The sequence below is a fragment of the Triplophysa dalaica genome, chromosome 1 (genome assembly GCF_015846415.1).
Source record: "Triplophysa dalaica isolate WHDGS20190420 chromosome 1, ASM1584641v1, whole genome shotgun sequence".
Lineage (NCBI taxonomy): Eukaryota > Metazoa > Chordata > Actinopteri > Cypriniformes > Nemacheilidae > Triplophysa > Triplophysa dalaica.
In genome coordinates this window covers 17,449,572-17,472,509 of record NC_079542.1, presented here as the reverse complement: position 1 = coordinate 17,472,509, position 22,938 = coordinate 17,449,572, and positions in this window count along the sequence as shown.

Genomic DNA, 22,938 nt, shown 5'->3' with positions numbered 1-22,938 from the left:
AAGCATGCATTATTCCAAGATTGTTCCAATTCACTATGATGTCATATAAAATGGCCAACACAAATTATCATTTGACATGTGACCACCCAAGAGTAAAATGCTTTGTCACATGTAAATGTGTACTGTATGTGTGAGAAGAATACACGGCTCTACTTTGTGAACACATTCATACGTTTGAAACAAAAAAGTGAACAAATGAACAATCAACAAGCGTGTAGGCCAAATGATTAACTATGTGTTTTCATGAAAGTTAGGATGTGCTTCTCCCACATAATAACTATAGAAAAGGCAAGAAAGAGAACAGCTTGTTTTTACTTGGCAATGGTAAAAGTCTTTTGCCTGTTTTTTCCTTGCATGTCTTGTCCACCCCAAAATTACAATTGCTCTTTGATTACTTTGTTGTTTTCTATCATTTGGTATTTATCAGACACTGTTAGTTCTGACATAAACCCAGAGAGAATACGCACATCCAAAAATGTCATTGCAGAGGTAAAAATTTGTTCAATAAATCCCTTTGTACAGTGTATTTCACATTTGCTCTTCTTTATAGGGTGGTGGTGAAAGGTGACATAACCATCTAATCTGTGGTGAACAAATGCTGAATCTCAAAGGTAGGAAATTGGCAATTATACAAAAATAACACAATTTGCTATATTTGTTTAGATTATAACAAATCCTTATGCGAAGATGTTTTGTTGGCAATAGCTTGAATTTAATTTTTTTATAAATACTGGATCTACTCGAATTGGACAGAGGCTCAGATAAATGTGTTCCTGTAATCCTTCCCATACTGTATACATCTTTTAAAGTTAGACTCGTGATGTGGACTCTCATTTTGAGGTTGCAGGGACCTAAAGCCACAGGATGAGGTTCGTAGCTCTGAGGAAACAAACTGTGAGAGATCCAGTACTAGACATACTTTCATATGTTTTCCCTCACCGCAGAGCCACCAGCCAAACCCTCCTTTACTGACCTCAAGGGTACAAATCTTTCTTTCTCTTCTCATTTCTTATAATCTGTGATTAGCTCAGAGGATGGCTATGGTCAGCACAGTCCAAAGATCCTCCCTTGGATAATATGAAACATCACTGTGGCTGTAGGTTGTCCACTGCATTTGTGTCATAAACACTGACAGTCTTGAATGCTGTTTTGACAGGATTACTTTTCCAAATAACATTTGAGTTACAATTATTAACAACAGACGATATCTCTGATTTCACATCCTAATTACGAAGAGATTTCTAGTTTGTCTCGGATAAGAATGTCAGCAGATTTTAAACCACCAGCTAACCAAGAAAGTTTTCAAAATGGTCTAAATTCATAAGGAGTGTTAACAAGACAAAGACATGATACATTTAGCTTTAAACTTACGGTGTTTGAAAAAGAAGATTTAAAATCAATTGTAATTGTTTGATCGAGAATGAGAAATATACACAGTGTAGAAGTAAATTTACTTGACATCTATAAGTAAATGGCTATTTGTTTTAATACTATTGTTTTACATACTGGATGTAGTCGTTTTTCTTTAACTGCATGTGTTACAGCGTCTGTCGATAAGAGTAATCTTTACAGACAACAGTAAACATCCGGACTGCTACGGCGCAGTCTTTTACACTAACATTTTCAAGTGAAGTTGTAATACATCTCATTGTGAGATTGAAGCAAAGCCACAGACACCAAGCAATGGATAAACCATAAAAACAGAACAGTGCAGACTGATGGAATACAGCCCACATCAATATTCATTGACTAGTGAGAGCGAGAAAGAACCAGAGGGTGAAACATGTGGAAGAAAAAGAGAATAACCACAAGTGAGAGATTATAATCTGTTTTCCAAACAGTGCTTTGTTAACAGTCTCCAATGGCTAATAAAACACCAAATTTCATCTCACACCTCTAAGGCTTAGAAATGTAATTGGTTTCATAATTGTCAGTCATTCTAATGAGAGATGTTGACCACAGAGCTATAATGCAACTTGAGTAACAAACAATGCATTCAAATTTCAAACTGATCTATAACGTGTGTTCAGTCTTAAGCAAATGTTACGTTACAATCTTGAAAGGATAGTTTACTTAAAAAATTTAATTCTGTCATGAGTGTCTGTGGACCACAAAAGAAGATGTTTTGGGAAGGGTTTTGTGTCCTATACAGTGGAAGTCAATGGGGGCCATTCTTCAAAATATCTTCTTTTGTGTTCAGCAGAGGAAAGTCATACAGGTTTGAAACTACTTATGTCATGGTAAAAATCCTGATGTGTGGGGGAAACCCCGAGCACAAATGCACCAGCACTGTGTTGATTGTCACATGGAACAAAACAATACCCAATCAGAATGCCAGCTGACAGACGCATAACAACCATAGTCATGACTTCAACCAAACAATTATCTTTCTTCTGTCAATTTTCTGTCAAAAGCATTACAAACATCGCAATTATGAATAATTTCTATAAAAAATTCAGGTTGTGTGCAAGTGACAGACATAATGGATCCCCCGTCTTACAATAGTGGTAGGAGTCCGAGAATGCTGACGCTTTAAGGTAGAACAGAAAAAAATAGATCCAGTGGAGCTAGTGACGCCAGTGGACTCTTTCAGGTGATAATGTCAACAGCTACTTTTACAAAACAGTCTTGATGTTATTTTTCAATAGCTGTGAAGACATAAATACAACAATATTTAAAAGTTGCAATATTTTAATAAAAAGTGCTGTTCCACCTTAAATGATTTAGAACTCCCTGCTTTAATTTCTCAACAATAAATAATAATTGTCAAATCACAAAAAAGCTTGGATGTATACATTTGTTTATAATGAACACATATCTAATAAACATACAGTGAAATAATAAATAAAATCTAAAGTCTTCAGAGAATTTGCGAGATTTCCTTTGTTCACAGGACTCTGTTTGAAGATCTGTTTGTGTGTGGTCTTTGTAACATCACGGCGCAGTAAACATTATAGGAGATAATCGATTCAATCTAGGATTCTTTGTCCTCATGTTTGTGGTTTCTCACAGTTTGAAACTCTTATAAGATTAAAAAAATCTTTTGGTGAGGCTTCGGCATAAGTGATGAGTAAATAATGAAAGCTTTTGCCTCTCTATCGCCATCTCTGTTTGCACCCTAAGATTGCAAGTTACTTCTCATATGTACATGAGTTAAAGTCAAATGATGAAAAAGGAGGACCTTATCTAATTCTATCCGTACCCGACAGCTCAACCTCCTTATTATAACCCGAATGTTGTGTCTTATGTTGCCAGTCGGGTAAAGGTAAGGAGAATTTAAAGTACTAGTTAAAATTCTTTCATCATTTACTCACCCTCTTGTCATTTCAAACCTTTATGAGTTTCTTTCTTCTGCAAAATACAAAAGGACACTATCACTTTAATGTCTTGAATGAGTTGAAACTTGTCATTTTATCTCAATCGAGTGTAGTTTCACTTTAATCAATCTAGACAGTGCAAAGCTTATTGGATTTAAACAATTCCCACAACTACACATGACTAAAAGAGACGCTCATTTGGCATCTATTCACGTGATGTTATTCAGTGATGTTCTCAGCAGCCCTCAGGACAAGCTCTGTAAATCTGACAGTACAGGTTTATTTACTAATAACAGATGGTTTCCAGTTGACCTTCAATCGACATTATTCTGTAGAGGCCTGCGTGTTCTCCTGCGTGTTTGCCCGATGCTCCACAATAAACCATTCAGCTAAGACCGTAAATGAGCCGGGTTGGTGATGCATCTGTGTGCGTGCAATCCTTTGCATGGTTACTCACCAGACTAATTAACCAAACACACATCGCTCAGTGCTGCAACCCAAGACAATTCCAATTTGAGTCGCCCTAATTGAAGTGACAACTTAATTACAGCCCGATGATATCAGGCTTTCCTCGTAGACCCGTGTATCTCTCCCTCTACTCTTCCATCTCTCTCTTTATTCTTTCAGAAGCTCTAATTAATGAAAGACACCCAACAAGTTCAATGTAAAATCGGGAAACTCCGCCCCCTAACCTTTTTCCCATGTCACACGGTGTATAATTAAACCCTGATGAGCGAAAAGTCACTTTGTCTCATTTTCGTTGACGATATACATAAGAGCTTCTTCATTTAGGGATAACAGCGGCTCACCCCCACCTTACAGCGTAATTAGCGTTAGCATAGTTTTAAAGGTGCTACATAGAGTTTAGCATTAGGGCTGAATCACATCATTAGCATAACGTCTGTGTGTGTGTGTGCATGTGTCTGTAAGTGATTCGCCCCAATCTATCTCTCTTTTCGCTACATCAAAGTGAAATGGAGCGTCGCTGTAATTGGGCCATGCCGTCCTGTCAGGATGATTCAAGATGATGTCTGTACTTCTCCCTCAGAACCCAGTGGCTCTCTAATTAACACTCCAAAAACTCACATGTGGAAAGAGAGGGGAAAAACGTCATAAGTATTTCATGATCCGGACTTATTAGAGTTTGCAATATCAGTTTAGTATTACACAATTATTAAAAGTTTTGCTCACTTTCAATGGAATCAAAAGGGAATATTTTATCATTATGGAAATTGTTGCGTGGAAGTGTTTGTTGTGGAACAGTATATGTGCACATACAGAATCAATGTGTTCAATTGATGAATGTGATGGCATCGGTTGTTGACGGTTAATGGTGTCCATGATTGTTTCCTTCAGTGATGTCATTTTGCACATGCATGCTTTTTACTCACAAGTTGAGGAAATGTGAAGTACATGACAGACAAAATCATGTTAAGGGGTCAACTTCCTTTTGGGCTCTGAATCAACATTCTTGACATTTTAGATAACATATTAGGATTAGGTTTAATTCAGTCTCTTTGACACCGTAGAGGACATAAAAAGTATGGATGGATGGATGGTTCATTACTAGTTTTAGGGTTAGTAATTGCAAATTCTATTTTAAAATGATATTGAAATCCTTTATTTAACACTGGCAAACAAGATGATTTAGATGATTGTGTTTTGTTTGACTTGGGAATTGAACCCAAGTAAAATGTAATTGCTGTTTACCTCAGGAAATATGATATAGTTTGTCAGTGGTTTCGTTTATAGGGATAGTTTGCCTAAAAACGATAATTTACTCACCCTCATGTCATTCCAAACCTGTATGACGTTCTTGTTTGGAACACAAAACAAGATATTTTCAAGAATGTTGGTGACTAAACAACATTGACATGGAGACATACCCACTGGGAAGTTTCTCAAAAAATTAAAATCTTCTTTCGTGTCATATTGTAACGAAAGAGTAATCCAGGTAGTATAAGATTTATTAGAGAAGAACACAGAACAAAAGCAATCCATGAAACATCGAACCAGGACAATGAAACAACAACTGACAAATGACAAAAGAAATACAAGGGCTGTATAGACAGGATCAAACAGGGTAACACGACACACCTGGGGAAGACCAACCAACAGGGAACCAATGAACAAAAGAACTACAAATGACTACAAAACAGGACAGGAACTCAAAAGAACCCAATTAAAGGTGCAAAACAAGGAAAGCACAGACAAACTCGGGACAGAGTGCCCTCCCTAGGAGTGGATTCCAGAACCTCCTCAGAGACAACTTCAGGTGGGTGGTGGAGCAGAGGTGGAACAAGGAGCTCGACGGAGGGAAACTAGTTTATTTTTGCCTTTTGGTACTGTAGGTCAAGTACCAAATCAACCGATTCCCCTTCCTGTATTTTCTTCGGCCTATGTTTGAATACAAAAAGATTTCTTTCTGTCTGATCGTCTTTAATGTTATTTTATCATCATTTGATTTATAAGAATTATAATGGAAAAAAGAAAAAGAATCCAGTTAATATTTCATAGTAATCCATGAAATATTGCCAGCTATGCGTGTGTGTTTGTACATGGAAGTGAGTGTGGACAGCACCAGTCGTTGGATGTTAAAATACTTGCGAACACCCTTAATAATAAAACAGCCTCCTATTAAAATATTTAGTCTTTCCCATCAGAGAATCTTTAAAACATGAGATTTCTGCTCTCACTGTTTTGAGAATAAAGAATGTAGGTGCAGACAGAAATCACAGAATGCAAAAGAAAGCTTAAAACTTTATTTTCTTTGTCTCTTCCTCTCTCTTTTGTTTCCTAACTCTCTTTTCTTCCTCTTCATCTGTGACTGGATTGGGGGGTAGAAAGCAGGCTCTTCAGAAACATGGCTTGTTATCCCTGCGTAACACATGTCTGAAGGGAGGATGATCGCACACCCTCTGCTTTCCTGTGATATGGGAGACGGGGAAATATGTTCTGTTTCAAAGTGAAAACAACTACAAATATATAAAAGTTTGATTAACATAAGTAGCTTTAGGAATACAAGCTGGCTGGCGAAGCAGATTCAGCAGTTCCTATCCTCTCTTCAGCTCAGCTCTGCTGTGAACTCCACTGACACTTGACGTGGTGACTTTCTCATCATCACGCTGTTAAACATGTCTCTCACTCAGCCCCGCCCACTCTGAGATATAGTATTAGCAAGCAGCTTTAGCTGGGAGGTGGATTCTAAGCTGTTTTATAATGTTTCTTTTATTTTAATGCACAAAGGTATCACGTGACATCACGTGTTGTGCATATGAAGGAGATCGAATTTGAATTTCAGGTGATGACCGATGTGTTTGAGCATGCCTTTGTTCAAATACCGTAAATGCATGCCTGTTGTATATTCCATTGCTGGTGATTTTACCCAAAAATCCTCAGTGAGGCAAAGCCTCTCTTTAATGTTCAAGACTGACCCTGTGATGACATCATTGTCACGAGCCAAAGGGAGAGACGCTTGCGTGATGAAAGTTAGAGATACAGGCCACCATGACTGCATGCACAACAAACCACTGAAGAACATCCAACAATCTCTTTGTGTGTTGGGTTTTTGTGAACAGAGATGACAGGGAAACAGGCCATTGTGTGGCAGGAGAATGACAGAAAACATATTTAGAGAGCAGGTCACTAAACAGGCCTGCAGGAATTTGGGTTTTGAAATGAAAACAATTTGGGGAGGATAAATGTTCCAGTCCCAACATCAGGATTAAATTGTTTACCCTACGGTTCTGTGAAAATCTGACCACATTTTCAGTGGCCATGCTAGATGGATATCATTTCGCTTCTAGAAACAAAACAACAAGAAATTGATCAAGATAAAGCCTTACGCAACAAGGTCAACTATGTGTTACACAGGTTTGTGAACTTGATATTCTAATACTCATTTATGGCCAAAAGCATTGGTGATAAATTACACTTTTTTCTGTTTATTGTTTGGTTTATTGTTTGAATCATTACTGATACACATTTCTTTAATTTAAAAGTAATAAACAAATAGCTCTAATAACAAAAATATATAATAATAAATAATTTTAGTAACATTGATGAACTGTGAAAAATTGTGGTTTGCCTGAACTTTTTATAGTTCTTGTACAATTCTGTGGTGCTAATTATTGTGGTAATATTATAATATTTAAGTGTACATTTAGCTGAAGTAAATTTTTAGCTTATATCATTAATTGCGATTTATCGGTATATTGCAAATATACAAACACTGTAAAATGTTCACATATAAAAAAAATCGAATTGCCACTGTCAGAAAATTGAAAACAAACTCTCTTAAAAATAAAGGAGCTTGAAAGGATCTTCACAGCGGTGCCATAGAAGAACCATTTTTGGTTCCAAAAAGAATCATTCAGCCAAAGGTTTTTTGAAGAACCATCTCTTTCTTACTGTTATAATCTGAAGTACCTTTTTCGACACAAAGAACCTTTTGTGACAGAAAGGTTCTTCAGATGTATTAGGTTCTTTATGGAACCCAAAGTTCTTCTATGGCAAGAACCTTTTGATGCACCTTTCTTTTAAGAGTGTGGGATGAAGCAATGATTTGTGACTATGTCTGGAACTTGAACAGTATTAGTCATAAAAGACAAAAACGATTAAATGTACACAATTTTAAAAACCTGTTATTTTTAACTGTTGTTTTCAGCTCAGTGTTATGCCAGTACCTTGTAGTTTCTACGAAGAAAAGTACTGAAATGTGTTATTTTTATTCAGCATGTAAAACATTATTCAGCATGTCCATTTGTTAACATTTGGTAATTTCATTATTTTATGTGCACTAACAATACACATCCACATCATTTAGACGCTTAGTTCACGTCTTAGTTCACATTTCAGCATTTACTAATATATTTTTTTAATAAAACAATGCATTAATGCACAATGAACTAAGACTGAACAAATCAAAAGTAAAGATTAATAAATGATAAAATGTTAAAAATATACTACTGATTGTTAGTTCATGTTCATTAGTCATCTAATGCATTCCATTCCATTCCATTCCATTTTCTACCGCTTATCCGAACTACCTCGGGTCACGGGGAGCCTGCGCCTATCTCAGGAGTCATCGGGCATCAAGGCAGGATACACCCTGGATGGAGTGCCAACCCATCGCAGGGCACATCTAATGCATTAACTTATGTTAAAGTCGGCATTAAAATTAAGTTTTAATGGTGTTTTTTCACATTGTTGTGACGTATTCGAGGGAATTGAGAAATGTGTTGGGCTGTACTTGATTTTTAAATGGTTTGTCGGAAGGTGTTGGAATCCTAGCCATTGAACAGTCCATATAGTCCCACCCTTGCGCCAAGAAACGTCATGCAGAGATAGATGGTGTGAGGAGACGAAAGGAAGTTTTTTTAATGAATTTTAAAAAGTGACCCATGCGTTTTAAATATTTATTATAAACACTGCAATATTTCATAAATATTTTTTGGTTTTGATTTCAAAGAATCTTGTAAAGTGAACCTTGTAAAGCACAATACATTCTCTATTCTTAAACATTGTGTAAAACCAATGTAACTGGCGCCAAAAATAACTGGCGGTTAAACATGACAGCCATGGTGAATGGTTGTTGGACAGATTAAGCTATAATAAAATGTAATGCCTATAGTGAAAACTCAGGCTTATTAACAGACACGCCACCTTTTCACACGTGACCATCGATCACTACACTGGGCTGCGCTGACAGGTGCACGAGGGGCTTGGCCATCACATCTTGAAGAACGTAACACAAAGTAGGGTTGTATGTGTATTTGTGAAGTAGATGCATGTTCCCAGCTGCCTCTAACTCTAACTATTATATGCAAGAGTGACAGCTCATGATAAAGGTAAGGGAATAGATGTTGAACGTTCTCAAACAGGAGACAGCCCAATAATCTGCTCAGATAGTGTGTGACCCAGCATCAGTGTGTGTAGTTACAGCGCTGATGGAAGCGCTCAAGATTTTAATTGGACATAGCAGGCGTCAGTTCATGCAGCAGCATGCGGATGCACCGGATCCTTGAACGCCCGGCTGGGTGATTTTTACACGCCTGACAACTGCAGGCTCACAGACTAGGTGACGGGAGGCTGGGTAGTCGCCGTTGTATCACCTGATTCGCCACCGGGGCCCGTAGCCACAGTCTTGTTTAAATTGTGAAGAGGAAAGGAAGTGACACGCATAAGCTGGGCGTCACGGTAATCGGTGCTAAATGAAGGACTCGCACCTGAGATGCGAGAAGGATGCGACCAGACCACGCTGTCAGGACTGCTAGTCTGAGTTATTCACACTGCCTTCAGGAATATTCACACACATCATTAGAATATCCGTCCCCATTACGAATATGGAGATTAGCGGAATGGTAGCATGAGGAGAGAAACCTAGTTTGTATTGTGGCAGAAATGACAGCGATGATGATTATGTTAATGATGAAAAAAGACAATGATGAAGATTAGCGTTGATCTGGAAGGGGGATCTTTGACAAGAGCTGTGGGCCTTATTTACTTGTGTCTGTCTGCGAGCGAGAGATGGGTAGCGGGTAATGTGAAATGATGAAAGGACAGGCGATATCAGGCCAGCCGTGCATTTAAATAAAACACACAGTCCCATATGCATACAGAAAATCCCATTAGGACTGTGCGCCATTGGCTGTCCCTACTCTACGTGTCTCTGTGAGTATAAAAAGAATCTATTGAATAAAATAAATGCTATATCAAAAAATCTTTTGTTTCTTAGTTTTTATGAGGTTGCTGTTCTGCTTTGAATTTTGCCATCTGCCTTTTTGCACATATTACTGTTGGTATACTGATCTTATTAATTTAAACAACATCTTTCCTCCAGAGAGATTTTGGATAATTTGAGAATATTTTCCAAATTGGATTCCACTTAACTTTATGTCCGTCCAGTTCAAAACGATTCCTATCAGTTTGTTCAAAGCAATTGAACTTTATGAGCACTAAGGCCAAGCATTTTCTGCCAAGCGATGTCAAAAGACAATCTTCTTGCTATGAATTTCCATCCTATGGTCTGTCCAACTGCACTGGCCAACGCTCAAGCCGCTAATGCACATCAGGCAGAGAAGACAACTATAATTATTCCCACACACTCGCATACATACACACACACCAAACCAATCAACAATGAAAATATGGAAAGATAAATAGCTTTTGGATATTGTTTCTAATATGAAACCATGGTTCAGTGCAAATTTGGAGCAGATTTTGATTTCAGTAGTTGTTCTAACACACAAAAAGAAAGTGAGATGGAGATTCGGGTGAGGCTGGGCAACTGTGATTTATGAATTGAGGAGTGAAACTTGACTGCGCTTTACCGTGTTCTTTTTTTGCCTTATTGTTTAAAGTGACAGTTCAACAAAAAGAAAAATCTGTCATCATTTACTCATCCTCTTGACATTTGTATGAATTTCTTTATTTTGAAGAACACAGAAAAGAAAAGTTAAAGAATGTTCGTAAAGGAACAACAGAAGTATCTATTCACAATTGTATGGAGACAAAACCAATGCAAGTGACATTCTTCGAAATATCTTGTGTGTTCTGCAGATAAAAGAAAGTCAGACAAGTTCGACAAGAGAGTTGGAAAATAATGAGAGAAAATTGTATCCCTTTAAATTCACATTTAACTTAAGCAATGAATTCACATGCTTATACAACGCAGGTTGTGTGGTACAAGCTGAGTGGCACAACACTCAACTTTGTGAAAGTTAAATACATGAGTTATTAGAAATAAAGCTGTAGTTGGGGTAGATGACACTTGACATTTCTATGCATTTAGAAGACACTTTCATTCAGAGAGAATTGCATTGCTATCATTCGGCCAATGGACACACAGAACCATACCACATCTCAATCTCTCAGAATAAAAAGTGCAAAGAGAAGAACTTTTTCTTACTGCGTGTGTGTGTTTTGAGTACCAGTCAAAAACATCAAGTTAAAAAATTGTTTTTTGAGGGGCCGTGCAATTCCGATAACTGTGAATGAAACAGGAGAAACCTTTCTATCTAATGGAGCTTTCCATTAAAATAGTTCACCAGCACAATCTGAATAAAATAATCATGATCCTCACATAACACGAACTGATAAAAAATAAGAGGGGTTCTCCATCTTAGTGCAATAAAGTATGTTGTTTATTAATTCTGAACAGTGTTCTGATTTTAACAATCGGTGTAATAAAATATTCGTACATTGGGTTGAGTGCAAACTCTTGTCTGATGAGTGATGTATAGACAGAAGGAAGGATATAAATATTATAACACACAGGTGAAGAGGGGATTGACTCTCTAATGCATGCGGTTTCAGACCATCCTAACAGCTGCTCGGCTACTGTGTGTTTTTACAGGTTGTAACTGTGTGCTTGTTTATTCTTTAAACAGAAAAAGAAAATGTGTCAATCATTTCCTTTTTTAGGGTGACTACATCATCACAGCCTGTTTCCAGTTTTTGATAGATAGATTTGATGTTCTCTGTGACATGCCTGGATAAGTTTATCACATTACTCCACCAAATGATTTGTAAATTAGTACGGTTGACTTATTTTTTTCTGTTTTCTACTTAGTGTGTTGACAGTATGCTGGGATTTAACTGTTAGACAAGTTACAATGTTAAAAAAGGCATCTTTACATTCTTCACCTTCAAAGCACGGCCACTACAGTTTAACACATTTAGAGATGTTCATGTCTTCCGTTTTAACAGACTTATATGACTTATAAGACTGAAACAAGGGTTGTTATCAAAATGTCATTTTTAATTTAGTTATATTCAATTTAAACATTACAGAACTAGCTGTACCTGCATAGATTAACCTGATATGTAATTTTAAACAGTAACTGTTTGTTCCAGTCCATGAATCTGATTGGACAAGAGGCATTCCATAAGAGCTGATAAGACCAAAACAGAATTTATGCCACTCTTACTCATGTGGAATGTTTTTATATATTCACATAAAAAACACTTATAGATTTTGCCCAAAGTCACTTGAACATCCTTTAGAAATAATCTTCCTTTTTAAAATGATGGGTAAGGAATTTAAGTGCAAGCTTTCTCTTTGAGTCTACCAGCCAGTAATGTAGACATTTAAATGGAGAATCTTTTCAAGCAGAGCTGTCTGTAAATTTGCCCGGATTAAGGTTATAATCCATTAAAAAAAATGCTAATGCATGTTTTATGCCAATTACATTCGAGTTGTGTTTTCTTTGATGCACACAGCATCTATCAGTTAAAACCAGTGATCTTAAATCGGCGTGAAGCAGATAAACTATGTTTGCACTAAACCTTAGTGGGCTACTTTATCTTCCCTTTCAAAGTTTCAGATTTTTTTTGGAAAAAGTACATAATGAGTGGTTACTTCTGATGTTTTACACAAATTCATTAGAAAATTGTATTATACAGAAATTTAATAATGTGTAGACAATTCAAATAAGCTTACATAAAACTGCATTTATGTCAATGCGATACTCATTACTTTCTTTATGAAAGTCATCACCAAGATTTTATGTTATATGGGAAAGTTTTAATTGCTGTGAAAAGAAAAAAAATCACTTATCAGTAAACATAAGTTTATTTAAATTTAATTTTTTATTTATTTATGAATATTTATGTTTGTATTTTGCCACCTAAAATAACTGATATAAAATAAAAATATTGATTCATTGAAAACAAGATTTTTAAAACTCCTGATTGTTAACCTTGGGAAAGTAATGCATCACAGCAAACAAAGTGATATTTTGGTGGTGAAATGTTTTATGATGTTAGACTTCAAGTTAGTCCTCATTGTAAGGAGTTTACAAGGGGAATTTAAATGACATAGACTAAGAGAAAAGCTGGACATAAAGTGCTTTCAGATAAACCCCATGAGCATGATGCAGATATGTTCACAAAACACTGGCCCATTGTTCACAGTTTGAGTTGTTCCTGTAAACTCACACAATGACACAATGTTGTAGGTTCTAATGATCCCTTATATTCCCTCAAGCTCCCGGTCTCCTGTTTTTAAAAATTCCTTTGTGCATGATGCTCCTTTAGATAACAGCTAGCCCTTCCGTTGCTAAAAATGGCCTCCATTTTCCACTTCGGAGGACACATTTAATTTACACACCTCCATCCTCACAGCATATGTGGATCATTCGTTTGGATTTGTGCTTTATTAATATTGACCTAATTTTGCATGATATATTAAAGCTGTGACTCGTGGCACATTTACTTCGAGAGTGCGAGTGCCGCACAGTGTGAGCACAGATCTGGAAAATTAAGCCATTCTGCTCATATTAGCTTATGCTTCTAAACAACTAATATCCAGGGGATGGAATAGATTAGCTGACAATTCATTCAAATCTGTGTGGGGGTAAAGCCATCTTCACTAATTGGTCTTATTGGAAAACTTCATCGTCCTTGTTGGGCTGGGTTAAAATACCACGTTATGGCTTTAATATAATGGATATAGTTCTGTTCTTTGCACAGAAGCAACAAGATCATTCATGAGATTTTAGGAATCACAATCTGCAGAAATGTTGTACCACTTTTCCTGTGTTTGAGCTACATTAGTTGCATGGGAATGGGAACTCGGGAACAGTAATGCAATGAAGTGCTTTCTGCTGGCTTGGTGTAATTATGTCATTTGTAGTTGCTGTTCCCAGCAAACAGGATGTCCCCAGTTTAAAGTTCTCTTGTGGTGAGAAGCAGTCAAGTCTGCGTGCCACATGAGCGAGGTCTGATAGAGAGAGACATATCCAACATAATGCGGTTATCAGATGATTGGTCTAATTCTGCCTTTAGGGCCTCCCTTCCTTTCTCACAACAGTTTTTAAGAGATTTTTCAGGCTAAAGTACTGTAACTGGCTGGTTCACCAGTGTTCTTCAGAGGTACTTCTCTAGACGTAGAGAGAAATGAGTAATAAAAATAATAAAAATAAACTACAGCCAGTAAAGAATAGTGTTCAAGCTTGAAATCCGTTTAGGCTTATTGATTGTGACTATGTAAATGAAATGAATTATGCAAAATAAAAGACCAATCCTAAATCAGTTTGTAAATGTCATGGTAGTGTCATCGCTGTTGTTATGTTGAATGTTAAAATTCTGTGTGAGACTTTGAAATGTATTCTCATCTCATTCAAGACTACAGTTAAAATACTGTAAATAAATAAAAATAATTAAATAGCATGCCCAAGGTTGAAATAATGGTACAGTGGCCTTGTTATACATTACATGAATTTACTATAGTATTTACTATTTACTATAAATTTTGCATAATTACATGTAACTAACCCTAAACCAAACTAACTTTGTGATCTTCTGATATTTCCTCTTCTCATCCTCTCCCTTATATGGAAATTCACTATATTGCACTATATTATAAGCATAGCTTAACTATAGTATTTGCAGTAAAGCACACGAACCACAAATTTTCCATAGTTTAATTTTAATAACTACCATGTATATGATAACCATTTAGTTAAACTGGTATGGTAATAAATTGTAATTGTAAATTGTAATAATCAGATAAAACATGATTGCTATGTGTATATATACACAGAACACTGCTCATAAATAGGCCTATATTTTCTGTAAACCAGTCAATAAGCACGCTTAATGACCGTACAAGTTGATATCTTTATGTTCTACTTCAAATGGAATCAAAACTGGGAATTGATAAGCATCGAAATCGATCAAATTCAAATGCCACAGTTCAGTTGAGGTTGTGTAAGCATCTGTGTGTACATGTGCATATTTCTGTATTTCTGGAAGTGATAGTGCACACCACCACAGGGCCAAGAAGCCGCCATAGCCATACAGAAGGTCTTGTCTGCTCCACTTTCAATATTAAAGTGTGTGTGTATGTATGTAATGCCCAGGTGTGCGTTTTCTTCTCTCCTAGCTTCTGATCTCAGCGTAACGCAGATCCCCTCATTAATATTCCGCAGGAGGCAAAACAGGCCATCAGGTGCAATTCACTATTTGTTTCAGCACATCTGAGACACAGTCACATCAATACAGTACATTTCAACCCTAACAAGAACAACTGTAGCGCTTTCATTCCTCTCCTCAGGTTCCCATTGTCTGCTCAATAATGAAAAGCAATTAGGTGGGTACACAAAGCCCAGCGGCCATGCTGCCTTTTGTTTCCATTCCGTCCACCTAATCCGCAGTCAAATTTCTCCTTGTTTATGGAAGGGGATGAGATTCTCACAGATCCTATGGGTCACAATCAGGACAAAGTCTGCCGGGCCTTATTTCCCATTTTGTCCCTGCTTATTTCCATCTAAATGAACGTGTTAGCTGTAACAGGTCTGTGTGCCAGCGCGTGCGGGCGCCGCCGCAGCCGGTCGTCTGAAAGCTGAAGGATATGAGAGAGGGCAGCTCAGATTGTATCTGTGGATAAATTATTCAGAGTTCAGCTTCTCTATCCAATGACCCCACTAACAGAGCACAAATTATTTAGCAAGCTGCCAAAGCGACAGCGTTGCTACACACGTGAAGCGTTGCCTCCCCGAGCGGAATCGCGGGCGAGACGGAAGGTGGAGAGAGAGGCTTATACATATTCATCCGTTGCATCAGCTCACAGATGCTCTGATTTCCCATTGTCACTAATGTCCTAGTCACCCCAAGCATCGGGTTAGAGTAAAAGCCTTCATTAACACAGTGATCTAAGCACAGGTAATGCTCACCTTTCTTTTTAGTCTGTCTCTCGTTGCGACTGTCTCTCTTACTCTCATAGAGATGAACGAAGAGATTCCTGTTGCGGGCGATCAGATGATAGCAGTGGGACTTGAACTTGTTCAGGGTTGTTAAGGGACACTAGCACAAAGCGCTGTCATGTGAGTCTCAGGTGTCCACTCTGTACCCGGCAACACGGGTACCTTGGTGCTGACGTTTTGGTGGCAGACTGCACTGTATGCTTAGAATTACAAATACAATTGGCTTAACAACGTAATGACAATATAATGACCATATAGACAAAACTCTTTTAACTCAAATATGACATAAAACTTACATTGAAAACAGAAGTAACCATATACTATGGGACAATGATCTGCTGTTGTCATAAAAAGCCCAAGCAACAAACTAATGAACGAAAGAGAGAGAGAGAGAGAGAGAGAGAGGTGTTGGAGGGTGGTATAGCATTTGGTCTTGATCTTATTAGCAGTGATTGGTTCTCTTAGACCTCACACTTGGTTAGGGCTGTAATTGCCTCTGGCAGAAATGGGCTGTAACCGTGGTGATCGGGGAGGAAAGTGCCATGCCTTTGTTTGCAGCAGCCGCCACATGGTGTCGTGTGTGGCACCAGCTTTAGGGAGATGATGGTTATGACCGTGGTGCTGCCTTTTAAAATCATTTTAATAGGGAGTGCGCTTCAGAGGCATGAGCTCGGAGGCTTGGGAAAGCAACATCACATAGATGGGGTTTAGAAGTTCAGCCCAGGAGAGAGGCTTGGAGTCAATGATAGAGAAAGGCTGCCACCTGCTGTCTGTCAATTGAATTACTTTCTCATATGCATCAGATCATGAATATAAAACAGCTTTTTATTTGTGTACTTGATTTATCATTCAATTCTACTTACTAGTGTACTCTTAAATGTTTTTAATAATATCGTATGAAATAAAAATACCTCAGCAGAACAGAGGACGGGGCTTTGGAACATAGGATTTTATTAGTATTTTGTATTTTCTGAATTTATAGACAGAATTTCCATAGCTGTTGTCATGTCAATGAACATGTAATCTGTGAAGACCTTAAGGATTTTTTTAACTGTTAAATTTGTGGTTACTATAGTTATAAAAATTTGGTATATTTTGAGTAAAAATATTGTACATTTGAAAATATATATATCTGTAGCACGTTGAAAAAAATACAGGTCATAGGTACGTGGTTCTAAATATTTGCTTGCAAATAAGTTTAGGCAGAAGCTGTCGGATTCAGATCCTCTGTCGTCTGTCTCTGCCTAAATCAAAGAGCAGCTTTAAGCAGACGTGTCCCTACTGCGTTAAGTGTCTACTTTAATTTAATTCAATAATCCCGATAAATGAAATAAATCCCTTTTGGGACACCCATCTTTGGTTAGCGAGATAATGTGAAATGAGGTTCGGGGAGAAAAATTAGGACATTATGGTTGATTGAGCTTTAACAAAAAGAGGAAATATTAATACCGAGATATGCTTTATGTTTATAATTTTAGTTTAATGAATGAGCGCATCCGTGTGGAAAAAATAATCAGAGGGAAAAATGGAGGAGAGTAGATTGTTGGGGGGCTTAGTTTGGGAATGAATTAGCATTTAATCCAATCCCAATGCAAATTGTTTCACTTGAACTTTTCATTTCATTTCGTGTCATAACTTATGCTTTTGCTTGTGTTGTAACAGACGTCTGCTAAGTGTGCATGAGTTTTACTTGATGCAGAATGTCTATTAACTTTAAACAGACACAGGCTGTTCAAAAATAAAGCCTGGATGAAGATAACTTTGATTTATATTTATTGTAAATATATTGTATTGCATTTCTGTCCAGCGTACACTAACGTTCCTTTCATACTGCACGCGTGAGCAGTGCGTAAGCAGAACGGGAGCTGGCGCGTAGGGAGGGCGTTAGCAGCACGTGCCCATTGTCCATTGTCCGCCTGTTTCGTGCTCTCACATAGTACAAGTTAAAAATAAAAAGCCATCGTGCTTTCAAGGATACTAAAGTCACTAAAGGTGGTTAACGCACCATAGAAGAGAGTGACTGTGATGCGATCACTTTTCTCTCACACATATGCAATATAAGCATATAACATGATGTCTGTGTAGTTTTATCTGTTTTTTCAGAAGGTTATGATGACAGTGGGTTTCAGACAGTACAGTGACAGCGTAATGCGGTCGTTTTCCACTCCTTCATATGCATTATAAGCATAACATTTCAAATATACTTGTATTATAAATCCTTTAAATGTGCTGTTGTAGATTTGGCCTAAAAACTCTTGGCAAAACTGTTGAAGGTCATGGCGATTGTTAAAAACACATTAGACACCACTTACATGCTTTAAATGTAAAAGTGTCAATCCATGTGGATTTTGTCTGTAAAGAATGCACTGTCGCTTTTATTGAGCGTGAGCAGTGCAGTAAAAATACAGAAAAAAATACATGAGGCGTTTCAGGCTGGGTGGGTGAGCATTCGTTTTTAGATATAATGCATCTTTTGTTTCCGAACCCTTACATTTTTGCAATTTTACGTGTCTAATACATACATGGGCAACTTATAACACAGCAAAGACACAGAAAAACACGTATTTGCCCCATATGACCCCTTAAAGACCCGTTTGTAAATGAGAAATCTCATTTGAATTTTATGCTTGAGTTTTGAGACGTCGTCCCTACAAATTGTGTGAAGCAAGCGGTGTAGTCTACATGATATGCAGGTAAACGGCGTATATCCACTAGAAAAGATCAAGTATTTCAGTATACCCACTTATAAAAGTGTGAGGAAACGTAACAACATCAGTGCAACCGGGAGATACAAAACAAAATGAGATAATGAAAGGCAAGCATTTAAACTACACTATTTCAGTGTTTTCATAAGCCTGCCCCTAAAGCTACTGCAGAAGGTGTTAAAGAAAATGAGCCAGACGAGGCTCATGCTAAACTGTACACGGGGTCCCCCTCTGTCCGGGGTCGCAATAGTATACTCTGTTCTCCAGTTTATTATACTTTCTGCTGATAACTAATCCCCACTTTTAAAACCACTGCAGATTCTTTAATAAAATTTGCATATTTGATATCATTAACATAACTGTATGAGGTTTGTTGGCATATTAAATGGTTTCTAACTAGCTAACTTCACAAATGTAAGTTTGTGTGGTGAATCATTAAATGAGGCATGGGAGAGATAACTTGCTAAAATGTCTATAACTGTTTTAGATCATAAGAAGTGAGAACTGTGAGAACTTGTGAAAGACAGGCAAGCAATCTATAAGTGCAACGGGTGTAATATAAAAATGCACAAATGTGACCCTGGAAACCAAACCAGTCAGAAGTTAGGATGTTGAAATAATCTAAAAGCTGAATAAATAACCTTTCTATTGATGTATTAGTTGTTTGAATAGTCTTCTGTGATAAAACAGTTTAAAACTCTGGATTCTGAGAGTTGAAAAAAACTAAATATTGAGAAAATTGCCTTTGAAGTTGTTAATCAGGGGCACTCTGGCAGGCCAAAAAAAGTTTTTATATATTAAATGTAGGAAATTTACAAAATATTTTCATGGAACACGATCTTTACTTAATATCCTAATGATTTTGGGCATAAACGAAAAATCGATAATTTTGACCCATACAATGGATTTTTCTAAAAATGTTCCCATGCTACTTAAGACCAGGGTCACAGGCGTTCTTCGTAAATTACTATTGTTAACGATCTATGTCAATAATAGTCACAACTTCCACTCATACGTGTTTTGATTTTAACCATTTTTTTCAATACGATTTATTCCAAGTCTTTGACATGGCCTTAGCCTGTCAAAATCAAACTCAATTAAAATCTAAAGATTATACTTTCACAGGATATTCTTTAAATTATGTTGGTTGACCTGCTGAAAAACCCCAAAACACAATAGATGCAGATTGAATCCACTATAATTTATGTAATACTATTTTTTAGCAGGGTGGGTTTATTTAGAATTACTATATCACAAATAAATGACTCTATAGCTGGGCTTTCACATGGATCACAAATGTGCATTGAAAATTGCCAGCTGACAAAACCTTTGCTTTATTGTATATACCATCAAAGGCTAAATGTTAGACAGTGATTAACAACCCCCAGCTGTCATATGCTATTCAAATCTTGCTTGCAATAAATATTTCAGAATGCTCTTGATAACATATTGAGGGATACTCTATGCATTCGTGAGTGTGGTGGTGCTCGTGGGTTGTAGGCTGGGGGGTCAGAGTACACTCTAGACTACACAAACTAGACTACACTACTTTGTATAGCTAACAGTTGATTATGCTATATTACGGCGCCCTCTTGTGTCCACAAACCTCTCACGTAAGACATGTTAACCACGTAGGCTCAAAGTGATCAATATTCTGAACTGGACAGATTATAACCAAAGCAATATTTCCGCCGATTTCTTATTCAGCTAGAATGAGATACTTACGACATTTCGCAATCGATTCAAACGGGAAAATATTAACGAGAACTACATTAAACTGCTTGGTTGTTTATACATGTCATTTCTTGCTTCTCTCGCACTGTCGACAGGTGCTCTCTGCTAAGTATTATTGAATGAGCTGTCCCTGAGCATCTGTTGTTTCACCAGCCCTCAAAGGTAATCACAGTAATGGATGTCGCATACTCACATAAATAAATATGTTTCCAAAGAGACCCGCATATCGACTACCTCGCTAATCAATTGCGCGGCGGCATCTGTTGATGGAGGTTTAGGAAGTGCAGCGGAAGATAGACGTGCAGATCGATGCCTGCAGCCAATCAAAGCGAGCGACACTCACTGTTCCCGGGTCATCTACTGGAAAAGAGATGAAAATGTAGCCTACACAACATAATGTAAATACAAAGGCATTACAGAACCAGTTATCTAAAGACTGTTGCTCGATTTAGTAGCGCAAAGGGTTTATAATCCAATGGGAACGTTCTTACTGATCAAATAGGCTATATCTTGAACACATAAGCAGTCCGAGAGTTTATGAAAATTAGGCCTATCCATTGTTTAGTTGTTGACAAAAATATTGATTTAGTTATGTTCACTTTAAGGCAGATTAAGTACCATCTGTATTAGGCCTACCGCGGTTTTGCTACAAATATCATGGTTCAAACTCTTATTTCTGTGAAACAACAATGGTTCATTGCTCGAAAAAATGTTGTGGTTGTCGTGGGCAAAACTTTCTACTGCAAAAATATGCACTGAGTATGTCATTCACAATCATAAACAAAGCTTAACATGACATTTGAAGTGATCTCCGTAGTCTACTATACATAAACTTCTGGGAATTTACACATGGCATATTTGTTCCGATCTCTAATTTACTCCTGGTGACTCCGAGACCTCCGATAAGTCACAGTGCTTTCTCTGTTCCTGCTTTTGAAGGTTGTGGCAAAGTTCTCTCCGGATCCTCTCTGAACCTCATAAGAACTCGTCTGCTTCGAGACTGACAGCTCAAGGCTGCCTATTTGGGATAACCCCCGCTGCTGTGCAATATTCATAAATTTAATTTTCAATCCTCTCTGCCTTTTATTAGTTTGGGTGTTATTAAATGAGATTGCTTTATCTTAATATATATACAGCGCCTGCGAACGTGTCTGGAAGCCGGTACTCAAATCCAATAACATGGCCTGTACTTAGTGCACGGCTCTAATAAATGGTGGCGTGTGCAATGCATATGCGGACACAGAGCCCACATTACGTACTCATTCATTCATACACCCCAGACAATAATGCATATTCGAAAGCAACTGAGCTCTCCCTTACTTCGCATAGTCTAAAAAAAGAAGGTTGCCGTTCATTGAGACCATCCAGCCTAGAGAGAGTGAGCACTGGTTATCAAAAGTTTTCTTGATTAAAGTTTAAAACTTATTTGGGTTTTTTAATAATATATGTTATTCTGTATACATATCCGTCGAGAATTGCCAAACATAGGCTACATAACCATGTATCTCTACCCTATGACACTAGCAAATGATCGTGTCAATCATTAAAGTGCTGTTACAGTAATGGTTTTATGGTTATTTTAGATGTAAATAACTTGGTGATATTTTGTATTATTTATAGGAATTTTTTGAAGCCTAGTCAATTTTATTATTTTACTGTATTTGCAAGTGGATCATTTCAAGCATCATTTCCAAAAATTTTAGAGGGGGTTTTTAATGTATATGTTTTGGTCGGGGTTTATTGGTATTCTACTGCCCAGGAACTGCAGATCAATCCATTGCCCCAGATAAATAAAAAGTTAAATAAAAAAGCCACTCCATAAAGCAGTTGTGCTGAGAACAAAGTTGGAGAATCTAAAACTACTTTAGAATGTATAGCGTATGTAAACATAATCTTTAATCATACAAACCTATTTGTATATTTGTCTTAGAAATACAATCAGCAAATAACATACGGCTCTTTTTTTGGACGTTGCACTGTTGTAGACAAAAATGTATGCACACAGAGACAAGACTGAAGGTTATTGTTGTAGGTGTGTTACTGAAGCTGAAGAACAGTGCTTTGTCTCCCTCCTTTGCCTAAACCAAGTCATAGCAAGCTCTCTCTCTGTTTCTTTCTCCCTACTCCTTTCCTGTTCCTCTGCATCACAGGTTCTCTGTTCCTGTAAAGGTTGCAGCTTAGGAAAGCTTAGTCTGCTCTGTGGATGACCTTTGCTTTTAATATGAACATTTCTCTTTCATTATTACTATCATATAGTAAAATCTATGCACATGATTGCGTACAATAGATCTCCTTTTCATTAGTGCCGTAAAATGCCAGCCAGGTTGTGTAAGGGACATCCAGCCGTGCAGTCAGATTATTTGCTCCTCCGTCTACCCTTGCTCCCTTTACCACCTCCTGACAATGAGAATTAATATGCATACAGTTCTGCTCCCTCTCTCTCTCTCTCTCTCTCTCTCTCTCTCTCCTCGCTGG